Source organism: Haliotis cracherodii, unplaced genomic scaffold (assembly GCF_022045235.1).
Source record: "Haliotis cracherodii isolate W230 unplaced genomic scaffold, xgHalCrac1.p SCAF_9, whole genome shotgun sequence".
In the NCBI taxonomy this organism is placed as follows: Eukaryota; Metazoa; Mollusca; class Gastropoda; order Lepetellida; family Haliotidae; genus Haliotis; species Haliotis cracherodii.
In genome coordinates this window covers 42746401-42764108 of record NW_027266343.1, presented here as the reverse complement: position 1 = coordinate 42764108, position 17708 = coordinate 42746401, and the positions used below count along the sequence as shown (strand labels likewise).

The 17708-nt window shown below is 37.1% G+C and overlaps 2 long non-coding RNA genes across 2 annotated transcripts; one reads left to right on the top strand and one right to left on the bottom strand.

The window, feature by feature from the left end:
* Positions 1–5788: 5788 nt before the first annotated feature.
* On the bottom strand, positions 5789–8100 carry LOC139452882 (uncharacterized). The gene is made up of 3 exons (XR_011652387.1): positions 7898–8100; positions 7138–7228; positions 5789–6453 (listed from the first exon to the last, which is right to left on the bottom strand). It is a non-coding gene; the product is annotated as an uncharacterized lncRNA (long non-coding RNA).
* A 188-nt stretch (positions 8101–8288) lies between these two features.
* Positions 8289–15036, top strand: LOC139452852 (uncharacterized). Its single transcript, XR_011652386.1, has 3 exons — positions 8289–8404; positions 8702–8785; positions 14429–15036. It is a non-coding gene; the product is annotated as an uncharacterized lncRNA (long non-coding RNA).
* Positions 15037–17708: the final 2672 nt, after the last annotated feature.

Here is a 17708-nt window from a genome sequence, read left to right as displayed (position 1 = left end):
TCTCCTTCATCATTGCAAGTTGTCATCAAATTACTATCAGTACACATTATTAAACACTACGAACAAGACAACCCGCATCTTACATGCTCATTCATGATGATTCCACAACATGTTATTTACAAAGTTATGTATGCGCCATGTATACCATACCCGTGCTCGTGGGTTTCATGGAAGTGGTAAACGTCTGAGAGATGCATCACTTCGGGCTTTCCTCCCACATTAAGCTGACACGCCGCAATATAGCTGGAATACTGTTAAAAGCGGCGTTAGACCCAACTCACTCACTCGAATAACATTGGACCGTGGTTCAGGAGCTCACATTGTATTAACCACTCAAGTGTTGGCTTCATGAGTATTTATGTATTTTCAAAGGTCTTAAAGTTATTGGACACGGATGATCCCGTTGTCCAAGGCGCGTAGTTCACTGTGCACAGTTGCATCTTTTTGCAGTGCCAAAATCCGATAACCTGAAGTCATGAGTTATGGTTAGTCAACACCGTACACGCGTTCTCGGGTTTCACCGGAGTGGTAAACGTCTAGGACCTGGATGACTTTTGACTTTCCTCGCACATTAAACCAACACGCATTGATCGAACTGAAAAACTTCTCTTCACTCATTCATGCACCTTAAAATACATACAGTCAAGTGCCAAGGTCCGTATCATGGTAATATGGTCATTCATTGGGACCACTGTGGAGTGAGTGAGTGAGTTAAAATTTAACGTCACATCGGCAATATTTCAACCATATTGTGGACCACTATGGACTTTTGAAGTATTCAAGAATCCCAATAACATGACCGGCAGATGACGTGGTCTAACTTCTCTTCACTCATTCATACACCTAAATACATACAGTTAAGTACCAAGGTCCGTATCATGGTAATATGGTCATTCATTGGGACCACAGTGGAGTGAGTGAGTGAGTTAGAATTTAACGTCACATCGGCAATATTTCAGCCATATTGTGGACCACTATGGACTTTTGAGGTATTCAAGAATCCCAATAACATGACCGGCAGATGACGTGGTCTACCCCGTGAGGACAGCACATGCCGCCTGTGCATTACAGGGTAATGTCACTATCGATTTAAATGTCCTTACATTAGTTCTAATAGATGTATGTATTACAGGAAAAATACTTTTCTTGGCCAAGCGTATTTCATGCCCTAGAAAACTGAAAGATATCAAGAAAATGTATTCGGAGTATTCTCACTTCTGTCAATAAAACATGAGGTTGTATATCATAGTAGTATTTATGTCAGGTCTTTGCAAATTGAAAGGCGTTTAGAAGTGAACATAAGGAAGAGAACATATGGATGTGAACTTCTTTATTTTGAGGATCACAATAATAAAGAAGTTGAAATCCATGCATATATTCTCTTCCTTAGTATTTATGTGTCTGTCTTTCGTCACGTATGATTATGTCCATAATTGCAAATATTCTGTTTATTTTGCTCTTGCACCACCGTGCTTGGTTTGAGAATAAAATGGCTTGACTTCACCTGGCTTGAATAATTGTGTGAAATCAAGCCAATATATGAAAACAATCTTTAACTCGATAAAGATTCCGTTGGTCTTACGCATATGTACATTTATTTTGATATGATTATGGAAATATGATTCTTTGTGTCTAGTTTGTCTGGAACAAGTTATTGTTTTTCGAAATAAATCCCATGCCACTCATCAGAATGGTATTTATTTTTGAGACAAGGAATGTAAGTTATGTTTAGTCCATGATTGAAAGGGAAATATGTTGATATATGTTAACTTTGTTGAACACACATGGACATTAAAGAGGGTCTTGGATCGGGCAAATTGGCAGCCGTATGTCCTGAGGACGAAACAGGATAACAGCCCACTTTGGCCCACATGATTCTCATAATTTAAGACTTGAGGAAAACTTATAGAAATTGTAAGAGCTAGGCTAAAACCTTCTTCATTTGCATGTTTTGGACTCTTTACAACACCAAATGCATGGGTAAATATAAAATGGTTTTTTTTAGGTTTTTCAGGAAGCATGTGTCACATATCTGAACATGAGCAAGTATGTGCCCACACTTTATTAGGAAATGCAGATCACAACAGAAGAAACATATGGTTAAATATCCATCTTGGGTTTTAGATCTCACTTAGATTTTCATAGCTTGGAACACCTGTTTTGTCACTCGTTTTAGCCATACGTTTGTATTGGATCATGGATCATATTTCACAAGGCGTATATACCGCCAGCTCCCGTCAACTCACACGCTTGTCATGAAGAAGTTAAACGCCAGTGAGTAAGGAGGTGTGACAACTCAATCTAATGGTCACGATATGGTATAGCATCCCGCATCATCTTGACAAGAAACGTCTCATACTTAGTACATTCCTCGGGGTATCTACCATGTAATTTCATGAATAATTTAACCAGGCCTTTGATGATGAAACTTTGAAGGAAGCAAAATGTGTTTTTCCTTGAAGTTTGAATAACATTCTGAAAAGTACCTTTGCTATTGAGAAATATCGACGTCAAAAGCTTGAGTTGATGGAATATGACTCGACCTGAAGGAGAAAAATTCACGATTTGCAAATCGAAATCATCCCCATTCATCATTATCAATTTAAATGCACAGATCCAGACGGTGAAAAGTGCATAGTCCTCTTCAAGTATGATATAACTAATATACGTATGTGCATGCACGCACTGCAGATATACATTTCTATAATTCTGTTGACGTTCATTTACAGAGGGTTTTGACAGACACTGATTGTGCTTGTTGAAAAATATGTCTTAGACGTATTCCAATAACATGACAGTAACGAGTTCCATCATACAGCTTGATGTCGAGAATATACCTGCAGAGTAATTACAAAGTTCCCATTAAGAATATATGAGAAGCTTTGTTTGGCCCAGACAAAGATGACTATATTTTTAGTTTTGTATAAGGGAATCCGAAGGTGTGTACTTGCGGTTTCTATGGACAAAAATTAGTTTCAGTAAGCTACATTGATGTCCATGACTGTTATTAAGGATATAACGGCAGGGATAGGAAATATAATGGGTATAGATGTAATTGATAAAGCAAACTAGAACCTTTATTACTTTTCTGATGAAGTCTTGGGTCTCGATATAATGAATGCTTTTTGTGTAGGATAGTTTGACATGTCTACAGATAAAGACAAGGCCATTTCCTCATTTATAGGATACCTCGATTCTAACTATATCATCAGCATGTGAATCGCTATCAAATAGTGATGATACCAGGTATTCGCGAACAGGTGAGCGTATCCTGACCCGTTGATAATTCCCGTCATAAACACATGCAAAGGCAAGTCAAGTGTTTACCTGAAAAACAAAACAAAACACGGGAACAAATGGTACAAGTCCAAATAAGGAATTTTATCAGACATCATTGTATAAACGCTTTCTGTTTTGACAACTCCAAGCTTTAGAAGCAATTAGAAACCTTAGTGATCAGATGCAATCATGTTCTATATAAATGAATAATTGGCTACGAATACCATGTTAAACATGTGGCACGAGAATCGAGTACAAAATTAACATAGAAAGACACCCATTCCAACAACGATAAGTAGGCTTCCGAAACGACATGATGACTGTTTAAACAAAACGCGCTGTCGAAAATTAATAACGTCTATAGCGATCGTTTTTATTAGTTTTGCCAAGGACATCACATTAAACCTCGATTAAGTGGCGATTGATTCACCCGCAGTGTGCGCTTTGTGAATTGCGCTGGCGTCGAAGATATTTTATTTCAAATCACAGGAAACTGACCTAAATCACCTCCGGTCGGGTTTCAAAAGATAATTCACTTGATATATATTCGATCGAGAGAGAGAGAATCAATGTCTGTTTTCTTCAATACATACAATCTGAGAGCTGAACACAAATACACCCGATTTACAAAGGCTTGACCAATCAAGGCATCATCATATGCATCGAGGTGATCACTGTGGTAACACAGCAAAAAAAATGCAGTTTCCGGTATCCGGATACCTGCCGGATACCACCGGACACTTACCCAAAACGCGTCCGGGTATCCGGTGGCAGATACCAAGCCGGATACCAGATCCGTGGTATCCGGCATGGACACCTCACCTGAAAGTATGCCACCTGGAATCCGGGTATCCGGCAGCGGATACCTCACCGGATACCTCAATCTGGGTGTCCAAGGATCCGGCACCGGATACCAAGGATCCGGCACCGGATACCTCATTCTGAGTTTCCAAAAACGTGTCACAATTTGGGGGTGCATTTTGTTCAATTAAGTGTGAAACACCTAAATATATATTGGAAACTAGCCATGAAAATTGAACATTGCTGAAGGAATCCGGCAGGTATCCGGATGCAATCCTGGTAAATGATGTTAGCCTGGGCATATCAGATAGCTGTAGTAACATTCTGTGTCATTTTAGTTGTAAATATCCCCTTAAAGTTGAGATCTATGGGCATGTACTTTTGGAGAAGACAATTTTTCAATCTTTTTAGATGTTAAGCTGTTTAATGAACAAACATCAGTTCTAATACGTGTATGATGATATCCTTAAATTTCATGTTCAGACTTCCAGATTGTTCTGAGTGAAAGTATAAACTCATCGACTGTGTGCTCACTTGGGCCTTTGGTCCTAGTGAGATGATAATATGATTATTTGTAAAGGTACAAGTACTTGTTACGAGCATACCAGCTTCATTTAAGTTTGAAACACAATATGCCTCACTCTGAGGGTGACATGTACCAGATTTCATCACACTACAGAGAGCTGTTCCTCAGTTACTGTGAACATTTTTACTGAAAGACATTTAAAAGTTAATCTGACCTTCAATATCAGTTGCGACTATTTCAAAAACAATTGTAAATTGCTTCATTCAGTATAACATTGACAAACATATGACAATGATATACAACTATATGAGTAAGAGTTATTTAGACTTCTGCAGGAAAAGGCACATTAGAGAACAAGAGTCATCAGAAAGATGACATAACCCCCCGGCAGATGTCTGTAAAGTAACCACTAGTAAATGTGCATTTCTGTATGTAATGAGTCAACAGTTTAAAGTTCTTTAAGAAGCATACATTGTTTATCCACAAAAGATCCACCATGGTCGCATCCATATGAATGCCAAGTTTTGATCAAATACATTGAATGGTTTTCGAATTCTGCCCCAGAAACGAACCTCATCCCCAATTGAGTCTATGTCCAACTTCATTCCATAAAAATTTAAAAAAATAAAAATTAGAAAAATCCCAAAATATCAAAAGGCAACACTTCAGTATGTGCCTGATAGCTTTGCCAAGTTTCGATCAAATACACTGAATGGTTTTTGAATTCTGCCCCGGAAACGAACCCCATCCCCAATTGAGTCTATGTCCAACGTCATTCCATAAAAAAAAAATTATTTTTTTTTTAGAAAAATCCCAAAATACCAAAAGGCACCACTTCAGTATGTGCCTGATAGATTTGCCAAGTTTCGATCAAATACACTGAATGGTTTGGGAATCCTTCCCCTGGAAAAGGAAATGATTACGGATGGACAGACAGACTGGCTGATCGCTATATCACCCCGTATTATATGCCGGGGGGGGGGGGGGGGAGGGGGGGGGTAAAAAGTAAGTGTATGACCTGTTGCCAACTTCTATCCCTGCCCTAAGGAAGAGTTTGGCCATTAACAATTTTTTTGTCTGGCTATGACATTGACCTTTGACATAGCAGATCAATGTGTTATTCCAAAGATGTCCAAGCAATGCATGGTTTCATCCGATAACTGTGGCTATCAAACTGAGGCAAAATATTGGAAAATCCCCATTTACACACCTGGCTAAAGAAACATAAACAACAAACAAATTATCAATTTCTTTTATTTATATGCCTATATCACACACTGAACATTGTTCACATGATGGTTCCTGATGCAGTATGCAATTTCCTCCTATTCTTCAATACTCATAACAGAGTGGGATAACTGTTCGCTTGAAAGCATAAGCAGACCATGCTCACCAGTTCAGAGTTACTTGCCCTCAAATATCCTTTCCCTTCTATATTGCCATGGAAAAACAGGAACCAGGATGAGGGGAGGCCAGATCGGCTCTATCCCTGTTGCATTGTGTTAGTAGAATTGTGAACATTCTATTTGGTGTTTGGGTCCACATTTATAGACAAGTAGTCGCAAACATCATTCCTTTCAAGTGATTACCACATGGCCAAAGACAATAATTTCTTCAACGTCCTTGAAGGGTCCCTCTCCGACTTGGCATTGGTTGGTCTTCTCACATTAGCCAGACCAGCCTTTGTGAGTGTGTCCCAGTGTCAATTGGGATATAACTTCTTGGTAGGCCCCCATTGAAATAACAGGATTCTCCTCATCACTGTCTGCCTATCACTTCTGATATCTGGAAGGGTCCTTCCAGACTGTCAACCAGTCATCCGGGTATCTCAAGCTGGACTTCAGTTTCTGCAAAATTATGTATAAAGATTGTAGCAATAGAAAAGAATTGTTGCAACATGTACTTACAGATAAAAGGCAGCAAATTCACTTAATTTATCATCTTTGAGTTTTGTTATATACCAAACATTTGAGATATATATTGTTCCATGCTGATGAGTTGAAACAATCATTAACTGACATCTCTTAAAAATGCTTCCCATACAAGCCAAAGTAATAGATGAGGTAGCAAGTGGGCTCATTGATCGCTCGTAATCGTACCCAATAACGTGGGATGTTGTCCATAACAGTCATCATCGGTGCGTCTGGATCGAGCTCATAACATTACTCACTGGTTTGCCTAGTTGGGATTTGAGATTTGATTATTTATAATCCTTGTCATTTAGCTGAACTATTGTTGGATGTGGTGTTAAATGAGTGAAATGGGAAGAGAGCCCGAAGTGATGCAGGTCTTACATGTTTACCACTTTGATGAAACCCACAAGCAAGTGTATGATGCTACCCTCGATTCAAACCCACGACCATTGGTTTCTGTCAAGCCCAAGAGATGCAACTATGCACAGCAAGTTGTGGTGCCTTTGATAATTAGGCCATCCATGCCAACAGGTGATAAAGAACAAGCAAACTGAAAAAATATTTGCAGAATAGCTACATGAACATGATGAACCAAACAGAATAATTTCAAATATTTACCACTCACTGCTACTCTTCTCTTGTTCCTCATTGCTTCCCTTTTTCCATTGATGCTGTGCAGATGACTGACTCATTCATTCATCCAGACATTCTGCAAAAATAAGTAGCATTCACATTACAGAATTATCCAAACTGTACATGCTGTACATTGAATTCAATTGAAAAGGCCCCAGTTGAGTTTCCAACTTAGAACTGTCCTTATTAAAATATTTCATCCCAAACATTCAGAGATAAAACATAATCCCATATTTAACAACTGTCAAACAATTATTGGGTCATTCAACATACACTTTACATAGGGAATCACTTGTTGCAAAAAAGATCCTCGCCAAGGTCAGAGTCATTCCATGAAATATTGAATTATTTAGTTATGAAGCTTATACAAAACAAGGCCATAACAGTGTAATTATAAAAATATGTTAAGCGTAAAAAAAGTAAAGTCTTTGGTGGCCATTATTGTAAATTATAGTCTGTATTAGCATCCCACAAAAGTTTAGAGTTAATAATCGTTCCTAGATCTTTGTACATTTCTTCATTATCTATAAAAAGCGGATCTAATTTGGATCATCTTGTTTTGACCACAAATCCATTACGCCCCTTATGCAAATCCTTGTCGTCATAACAAACAGTTGACCATAATACTAAAAAAAGGACCCTTGGCGTTTACGGTAAAGTATGTAGAGCAGGAAAATATCAAAATCAATCCGTTCCATAAGATCTCTGCACGGAAATCATAAGGTCACGAAGCCCTGCTACGTACCTGGCATCCGCATTTGCTGCCAATCGCCTTTCCAAATACTGTTGACTTCCGCGTTGTGGATGGCTCAGAGGAACTTCGGCCGGCATTTCCGTGGTGGAGGTGAATGAGAACAATGTATCGATACACGAGGTAAGCTTATCGTAATCAAGCATGACAGTGTATATCGATACACGAGGTTTGTTTACGTCCATGTTCTAAAATGGCGCCCTGGACCGCAGGGGAATATGGGTAAATTGGCTTGTTCCAGGTTAACACAAAGCTGGGCCCCCGTCTCTAATATCACAATATTGTTTGGCGCAAGTTGGCGATGCGCATAGGGAGCCCGGAACCCGTTTAACACGACATAAGCTGGTTCCCGGCTCTCTATGCGCGTCGTCAACTTGAGCCAAGTTATATTAAAGACGAGGCCCAGCTTATACACTGAAAACGATCGGTCATTTCGTCAAAATTGGCCAAATATTGAGATTGCAGCTGAGGTAATGCTGGCAGCTGAAGTGACACATTAAGGTAAGGAATATGTGAATATTACAATGATCACGTATTAAAGTAATTTACCACATGTAAGCCTGTCACATGTGACACATTAACTTTCATAGCCAACATGTAAGTAAATGTATCAGGATATAATTATATTTTTATATAACAAGTAGCCTGTCTATCATATGTTAGTATTTGCTTATGTATATAATGAAGAAATATGTTTACTTTAACTGGATAATTTCTATGCTTATGTGACTCACTGTCTTATTTCATATACTCCCTTTACTCTGTGAGATGATTAATAGCCTCAACATATTTTTCCAGATGTGAAGAATCAAGAACAGCTTTAATGACAGGGAAGTTTTGCATCAGAGATCATCGTGATGTGGAAGATAAGACATTTTAAGGGTATGAACATTTTCACTTGAACTAGCTGAACAATAACCATGATGACAACTTTATCATGGGGGAATTTTGGGTGGTGGGGTAGCCTAGTGGTTGAAGCGTTCACTCTTCGTGCTGAAGACCCATGCAGGTTTGATTCCTGCCACATAGCTGCGATATTGCTGAGTGTGGCGTTAAACATCAAACAAAGCTAACAGCCGCATACATACTCACATGGGGATTCCAGGTTGAAGTTAGTCCCCATCAACATGATCAACCTATGCTAGTTGTAAGAGATAACTTAATGGATCGGCTGATCAGGCTCGCTGACTTGGTTGATCCATGTCATTGTATCCCAATTGTGTGGATGGATGCTCATGATGTCAATCACTGGATAGTCTGGTCCAGACTTGATTATTTACAGACCACCGTCATTTAGCTGGAATATGGCTGAGTGCAGAGTTAAACAACAAACACCAACATGATTCTACAACCTGCTCTTGTGGATACCATTTTGAGGATCCTACACATAACTTCTTTTCGGGTCTTAACTATTGCAATATGTTCTACTACATGTGTTTTAAACATATATTTTTTTCATTGGCTTATCTAAATGATGCTCAAATACAAAATAATTAATAATATAATACTAATTCTATACTATTGCAAACTATCAGTTGAGCAATAATGTAATCATCTGATTATAATTAGATAATGAAGGAGAAGTCCATATTGATTAAATCTATTCTGAGATAAATGCACGTATTGATTGATTTATTTCAATGTTTTCCTGTACATAATTTTCAACAATTCCATATAAAGCTTTCTTATATCCATGCTGTATAATAATAATACCTATTATTTCTAATAATAGCATAATTTGGACACACAAATAAGTAATGAATGGTATTTTTATAACAGGTGCCACACATGCGGGATAGGTCATTTCACATGAATCATTTTTATGTGAATTTAAATCACTAATATCCATGCTGTATAATAATAATACCTATTATTTCTAATAATAGCATAATTTGTCACACACATATAAGTAATGAATGGTATTTTTATAACAGGTGCCACACATGCGGGATAGGTCATTTCACATGAATCATTTTTATGTGAATTTAAATCACTACAAGCTGATCTGAGTCCTGAAAGGATATGCCTTCGATTCTGTGAAAATGGAAATGCTTAAACATCTCCCAATATTAACCATGCTATTACAGAATCTGTTCACTTGTTTGTGTATGTAAAATATTTTTGAACCATTACATCCATCTAATGATTGTTTGTATGTGTGATGTGCCAGTAGAGGTATATATGTACAAGCATGTGCATACGCGTATAAAAAATATGTATGTTTGGCTAGGTACCAGTATAGGAATTAGTTGTTTTGTGCGACTTGTATATTAGCATCATCATAGTTTCAACAGACAGTTTATGTATATCAAATGTTAAAGGGGCACTGATCTAACGCAATTCCCCGGGACTGGTTGTTGCCTTTGTTATTGTTTTTTCCCAGTGAGTACCCGGATGTATAGCAAAAATCTAGACTAGTTCGCGACCTCTGCTGCGCCATTCGTAAGCGCATTAGTCACTTTTATGGGTAGTAATAAGGGCGTATGGTCACATTGATCAACAAAATGAAATACAGTTTTCGAGATAATAAGGAAATGTAGGTATCTTTGTAGGTAGCATCGGTAATGGTGACGAAGTTTTGATAAGTCACTTGCTTGGTAATTTTGCGATTTTCGTTTACACTATTTTGACTTGCAGCACAAAGTAAATATTTCACCAGAGCATTGCTATTTTTATTGTGTGTATATATTTTTACTGTCAATTGTGAAACAAATTTATTAAACGACTAAATATTCAGTTATTTTACAAAGTGACTGAAAAACATTTCCATCTGTATTATTATGATAACGAATTCCAAACATTTTGATGTTTAATGTCATCACCAAGAGACTGAAAATGTTACGTTGAAAAGTACATTTCTATGTTGTTTGGCTTCTAATCCTACATAATAATCTGTTGTGATGTTTGTAGGCTCTTTTGATCGTCTTAATCAATCTGGACAGATTTTTTAGTCAAAATGAATCACATTTTACAAATTGACGGTAATATATACACGCTTACAAAGGAAATGACCTGTGAAAACAACGTCTATGGCTCATTGAAGAATTTCCCAACCAAGACGTAGAGAAACAAGAATGAATCGGTTCAAATGAAGGAAAACAAAATGCAAATATCATAATTACAACCCACCAAATTTATGGGTATAAATTTTAGGCAGCTTCCTTGTTCGAGGAATGTATCCGTGAATATCCACACAAAGGAACAATATCCCATTCGTCTGCGGCTGTACAAAGAAACTTATTCGATGTCACGTGTCTCCGTAACAATCAAATATTTTAAAAGATATATATCGTTTCTGGATATTATAACCCGTGTTCGTTTCTCAACTGATCACTTGGATTGTTTCAGGTGTTTTACATAGGTGTCAAGTCTCAATGGTCGGCTGACAAAGCCCACGTGACAACTATTTTCATAACGTCCACGGTTCCTAAAAAATACATTGAGTGATAGATAACAATGATAAATCAATCAACGTATTATCAGTTAACCCTTTGAACAAAGTATGTTGTTTTTACATCGGCACTTCACGCCATGATATGAGTGTATTCCCTTTGTTTTAGTAAACCTAGACATGTAAACACTCACTCTTGACATATCCACTGTGCAAGATAACTGTGATTAATCAATCAACGTATTTTCTGTTAATCCTTTGATGACTAGGAACGATCCGTTGATTTACAACAAAAAAGTAAATCAACTGATCATTTAACCTCTTGCTGGGCTGCCACGTGCATATTACATAACATACATTTCACCTCACTTAAAACCTGGATTTAGATTGAATAATTACCCCAGACACAATAAATGCCAAATGGGAACCTTTGTCAGGTAATCTAAGTGGTGCTACCACTAATTGTACCTGTAATAAATACATTAACTGAGCATCAAGTGAATGACGACAAATACACAAGTGTAGGGTAAGACGAGAAAACGTGGATGACAACAAGGGAGTAGTAATCGTATTATTGACGCAAAGCCGAAATCCGAAAGTGCTTTCACTGCATGGATACTTTTTTTAGTATTAAACTATAACCATCTGGGGTATTTCCAAATGACGACATCCGATGAGCTCCGCCGTTCTTTTTGTCTGTTTGTTTAGGCTGAAGAAATTAATTAACATGCGCCCTTTGTCGAAATCTTTATAGATCACAGTTAACCAATCAGTGTTTATGCAAAAACGCGTAAAACAAAAATTGCCTTCAGCCTCCAAGTTTATTTAGCTGTCCTTGCAGACGGTAGCCCAGTCTCTGGTCACGCTCAGCTGCGTTGCGTATCATCCGGGTACTCACGGAGGAAAAAACAATAACAAAGGCAACAACCAGTCCGGGGAATTGCGTTAGATCAGTGCCCCTTTAAATGTCTTTGAAGGGAGAATTGCATATCAAAACTGACATTATTTTATCACTTATGAGTAGAACTTTTTAAGTATCTGGCAAGATACATTTCCTTGGTCCACAGAAACATGTTACTAGTAAACTGTAAACTGACTTGTCAGTGTGGTTGGAAACTAACTAAGCTGTCACTACTCAATTAAGTAATTAACAGATAATTGCAAGTGATAATACCCACCTGACACTAATTGCCCTGTTAATCCCTAATCCACCATGAGTTGACATTGAGTTCATCTTGCTAATGAGCTGTTGTGAGCGTAACAAGATGATAAACATCAAAGGTGGGGCAGGCTTTGATCAAGTGTTCTGTAGAAGAGATTATGTCATTTGTTTAATGTTTATTTAGGATTAGCTACATCCCTTGATCCTACCAAGACCATACTTGAGATTATCAGACAGTTTTTCTGGATACAACCTGATGTCTCAACTGTATTGGATTCTGCCTTGTAGCAAACTATGTGTGTGACAAGGACTTTGACCACTCTGTGCAGATGCATAACAATGCACTTGGGGTATGATTCAATTGGGGTATGATTCAATTATGTCACACAAGTCAAAGATGGGTTCCACTGTATTTAGAAACAGACGATAGATGCAATACTGTGTAACTTTATAACAATCAAACGAGTATTCAAATAGGAATACACATATTTTTACAATGACCCTTGAAAAGTTCCAAAACCAAATAGAACTACTTAAATAATGATTACACTTGACCAATATATTTGGCAGTTTTTCCCGTTATTGTTAATCTTAATTAAAGATAGGATAAATGATAAAAATATGATAATGATTTTACTCATGACTAATCATGGGCAGATACAGCTTTTTTTACAGCTACAGTATTTATTGTCTTTGGTGGTAATTTATACAGAAATAAAGATTTATTTTCGAAATAAAAAGGGGGGTGCGCACCACAGCACCCCCCCTCTGTATCCGCCCATGCTATTGCCAGCAAGGTCCCCAAAATGTAATATACATAGTTTTTAGTCGATTGTTCAGGTGGTTCTTTTCAGTTGATTTTTTTGCATCAGTGTCTATTTTGGCCTACCAATTAATGGTAGATATTAATTATCAATAATAAGTGAGATAATTATTTTCAATGTGGCTCCCATTGCAACTGAAGCAAGGAACGATTCAAATTAAGCCTGATTCAGCTGCTACATTTATATGTTCTTGCTTCTCTAATCAGTAATTCAATCAGTTGTATAGTGACTTGATATTTGGTGAAAATATCTGTTGTATGAAATCCTAATGTTACTTACTTTTGTATTTGAGATGATATTTGTATTTGGTAGCCTAGTGGGTAATGCGTTCTCCGAAGCACTGGGTTCTGTTCCCCACATGGGTACTGTGTGAAAAGCCCATTTCTGGTGTCCCCGCAGATATATTGCTGGAATATTGCTAAAAGCTCTGTGAAACTATACTAACTTGCACACTCATTATATAATATTTTGAGATCACTTACATGACTTGTGTGATTGAAAGTTTTGATAATTATGAATACCGTATTCGACAGAATAAGCGCCCAGGGCGCTCTCAAAATTTTGTGCTTTATGCTGGCAGCCTGAAATGTTAATGTACGACAAATATATTTTTCCAGAATGAAATTCCCCATAATTAAGGGTGCATATCACACACGAATGTGTATTATATGCAAATAAATAAGCGTTGTATACATTGATCAATTGGAAAGGGTGCTAATTGGGATTGTTAACTAGCCAATATATTAGCAAATATTCCCGTGGGCGCTTATTAGAGCGAGGCACTTATTACATCAAATACGGTAGTTCTGTTTTTATGTATAAGAACCTATTTTATGCAATTTGCATTGCCTTGTTTACCCTTCCTTATGTTTTGATGTAATGCAAACATTTGAGAAAAATTCAGGGGAGCCTGCCTTATGGCACTACAGGAATTGTTTTCAGAAGATCAATTACAATTTTGTATTTTCTGTAAAATTTACTGTTTGCTATGGCTTTTTTACATTGGTTAACATGGTTTGGTTAACAGTTGCTTGATAAACTGTCATTACCTTACTCATTGAGAAACCAACTTTTTACCCTTTGTCAATATATGTGTGTTTCTTATATTTTTAATAACAAGATTTTAAAGATGTTATAAATTGTTTCAGGCACCTGGATTTCACAATGACACCAGATCAGACAAGTCATACAAAGGACTCTCAGGGTGATGAATAATCCTCCCCAGAACAACTAGCAGGTTCACCTCAGAAAGTGATGATTCTGAATGAATAATGCCACATCAGTGTGATTCTGTAGGTTGTTTTATTACGACATTAATCAAGTCTAAAGGAATTAATACCACAGCAGTGAGACTATGTTTATGTGGTGTACACTGACGCTGACTATACAAATCTGAATGACTTTTGTGGTTTACTGCACAAACATAATTGACTTTAGATATTCTTCTCCCTTGAAATTCTTCTGAGATTTGACCGATTTGTTTATTTAGAAAATGGCATTGAAGCATCTGTTTCTGTTTTTGAATGTTCTTGCAAACACCTTTGGTTACTGAACCAATGAAATGTCATAAAATCAATAAATATGATTTGTTATCTTAACAACTTTTTTTGTTTTGCTTCTTTAAAGAAATATGATATTGATCATTCATAACATAGGTGCTAACATATATCAAATATACTAATGCCCTGAATGTTTTCCTACAATTAATACAGCTCACTGAATGAAGTTTTTAGTTCCATGTCAGTAGAAAAATTACATTGATATTTTTATGTACCGGTACTTTATTAGGTGTTTTCTGTGGATGCACCCATTTGGGTTAATGATATTCTGTTTCAAACTTCAATGAAACTCGTCTGTCAAGATGTAACAAGTACTGATACAGTTCCAAAATAATCTTTTAATCTCACCAGGAACAAATGCCCAAGTGAGCACATAGCCAATGACTTTCATTTGTTTTGTCAGAGTGAATATGGTGTTATGTCACTTTATGAGCAAAATTCCAACAATATAATGATGGGTGACACCAAGCAATGTACCGATGTGGTGAATCGAGCGCTTCAACCACGAGAAGCTAGAACAAACTGGGAATATGAAGATGAAATGTAAGGATACCATCATACCAGGACTGAATGCTTTTCATTTAATACGCTGAACATCTAAAATGAAATATATATGAATTTGAAAAATGTTTTCACCAAAAGTACCTGCCCATAGATCTCAACTTTAAGGGGATATTTACAACCAAAATAACACAGAATATTACTACAGCTATCTACTATGCCCAGGCTAACATTATTTACTAGGAGAAAGACATCTCGAAAAATTGCATCCGGATACCTGCCGGATACCTGCCGGATACCTTCAGCAATGTTCAATTTTCATGGTTAGTTTCCAATATATTTTTAGGTGTTTCACACTTAATTGAACAAAATGCACCCCCCAAATTGTGACATGTTTTGGGAAACTCAGAATGAGGTATCCGGTGCCGGATCCCTGGACACCCAGATTGAGGTATCCGGTGAGGTATCCGGTGCCGGATACCCGGATTCCAGGTGACATACTTTCAGGTGAGGTGTCCATGCCGGATACCACAGATCTGGTATCCGGCAAGGTTTCTGCCACCGGATACCCGGACGCGTTTTGGGTAAGTGTCCGGTGGTATCCGGCAGGTATCCGGATACCGGAAACTGCATTTTTTTTGCTGTGTAACATTTGTCAACGGCGTGTTTCACTCTGCCAGCCAGCGACTCTGAATTCCTTTGGGTCATCGTTAAGCTGAAGAACGTGAACTTTCAGTGATCTTTTATCTATAAAGTAAATTGTCACCGCTGTTTCGTCATTTGCGCGCAATGGAGTCTGTTAATCTAGGCTGAGTATTCCCTGGCGTTTAAGTTTAATAACAACAATGCACACACCGTAACTGTTTTAACCATATACATTTCTAGAAACACAGTATTAGTTGATATAGATCCTATAATACCCGCCTTTAAAACTGTGCTGATGTGACTTAAACCTGTAGCACTACAACACTTGACATTTAACGGCGCGAACAGATTCACCCGCATAGTCCCCTAGAACAGGCCAATATACTGGAGACGGCGTATTGAGATCTTTCACAAATCTGTATTAATGAAGATTGTATTAAAAACGGACAGTCCTTGAAGACGCGAAAAGGTTTCAATCAATCAATCGATCAATCAATCAATCTTTATTTCAAGTACTGAAAAGGCCTATAGTACATATATACATACAGTAGCAATGGGTGCAATAGGAATTACATATATCGTAACAAAATATCACATCTATAATGCAGAGGATCTGATGTTCATTGCATGACATATATACATTGAAAGCTATTTTGTGACTGTTTCATTATGGGATGACATGAGGACATAAAATGTGTCTATTCTAGGATTCAGATAAAAATATTTATGTATGTATTCTTTTCTGATATTTGCATACAATGGACAGACTAGCAAAAAATGGTATTCATCTTCTATCTCTTGGCAAGAAAATATTTACACAATCTGTTTTCCCTTGGTATCGCTAAATGTCTACCTTTTTCTACTAGAAGGTCATGAGAACTACATCTGAAACGGGATAGTGCTGTTCGGAATTTCTTAACATTTATATCCAAAAGATATTTTTCCGTCAGAATGAATGATTTAAAACAGGTGTAATGCTTTAACTTATTATGTAAACCTTATGAAGATTACTGCTTTTGAAAATACATATCTTTTAGCCTTTGTCTTAAATCATATATGAAACGATCAGGTACTGTTACATGTTGCTCTCACCAAATGTACTCATACCCGCAAGATTGGAGAATCCTTTTTGACATCCGAGGCCCAGTTATTTTTTACCTCTGCTATCGTAAAGAATCATCATGTTATAGCATTTCTCTGGGAATCTGGTATTTGGCATTTTAAGCAATTTTATCCAATATTTTATTACTTTTATGTAACTAAATATATCTCCCACATTCCCCGTAAACTGTAACATTTGGAGTGTTGGAATTTACTCCTAAAAATCTTTTATACGCAAATAGATGTACCTTCTCTATTGTATCATAGTTCTCTAGGCCCCAGACTTCAGCACCATAGAGTAGAATAGGACTGATCTTAGTGTCGAAAATCTTAGAGAATGTCTCATAGCTAATATTTTTTATGTTTTAGGTTTTATAAAATGCCAATTAAAATCTTTTTGGCTTGCAGTGCGGCTTTGTTGCAGTGCAGTGACCAAGTAAGTCGATTTGTAAAATGTACCCCCAAATACTTGTAACTTCTTACAACCTCAAGTTTTTCACCTTTATAAAGCCATTTTTCTCGTTTTGATAATTTCCCTCCATTTTTGAAAACTATACCTTTTGTCTTATCGATATTGACCTTCACTTTCCATTTGTTACAATAATACTCAAGTTCATTTATT